Source organism: Sinocyclocheilus grahami, unplaced genomic scaffold (genome assembly GCF_001515645.1).
Source record: "Sinocyclocheilus grahami isolate Dianchi unplaced genomic scaffold, SAMN03320097.WGS_v1.1 scaffold1085.1, whole genome shotgun sequence".
Taxonomy (NCBI): Eukaryota; Metazoa; Chordata; class Actinopteri; order Cypriniformes; family Cyprinidae; genus Sinocyclocheilus; species Sinocyclocheilus grahami.
In genome coordinates this window covers 176,356-177,009 of record NW_015506264.1, presented here as the reverse complement: position 1 = coordinate 177,009, position 654 = coordinate 176,356, and the positions used below count along the sequence as shown (strand labels likewise).

Sequence of the window (654 nt, the reverse complement as noted above, 5' to 3'; positions counted from 1 at the left end):
TTTTGATCAAATAAATGCAGCCTTGGTGAGCAGAAGAGACTTCAATCTTAGCCTGGAAGCAGACAGTGATCTGGTCAGCACTCAGCAGACAGAAGTTTGTACCTTAGTGAAGGTCAGGCAGTCTTTGTCCTGGTCTTTGTCTTTGACCTCGAAGTCGTAGAGTGCTTTCCCCTGCGGCGGCGTCTGGGACAGCGGCCGGATGCACTGGATGTAGCTCGCCGGAAGGAATCCGTGGCTGCCGTTTAGCTCGCCGTGGAACCAGTTCTCGTCCACCTTCCGCCGCAGGATGATGATATCACCTTTGCTGAACTTCAGGTCGCCCGCTTCTTTGCCCTCGTAGCTGTAAAGGGCTTTTCCACACGGCAGCTGAGGAACGTTCTGGAAGACGCAAAGACAAAGACAAGAGACTGCGGTCAGAAACTCCGGGGGTTTTATCACCCTTTGACAAACATAAGACGTTTTTAGCACTAGTGCAAGGTTATTATCGTTAACAAAAACCCATTCATTAAAATAATGTAAAATATTAAAAACTCCAGGGCAAACATTTCTCATTTTTGTTACGTTTTTAATGAAACTAGTTTATAACTGCCCATTTTTGTTAGGTATACAGCTAAAACTAAATAACTAAAAAATAACAAATAGAAATATAAAAAA

At 44.0% G+C, this 654-nt stretch overlaps 1 pseudogene; it reads right to left on the bottom strand.

Annotated features, from left to right (window-relative positions):
• Positions 1 to 654, bottom strand: part of LOC107566577 (SH3 domain-containing RING finger protein 3-like) — a 147,396-nt pseudogene that overhangs the window by 60,857 nt on the left and 85,885 nt on the right.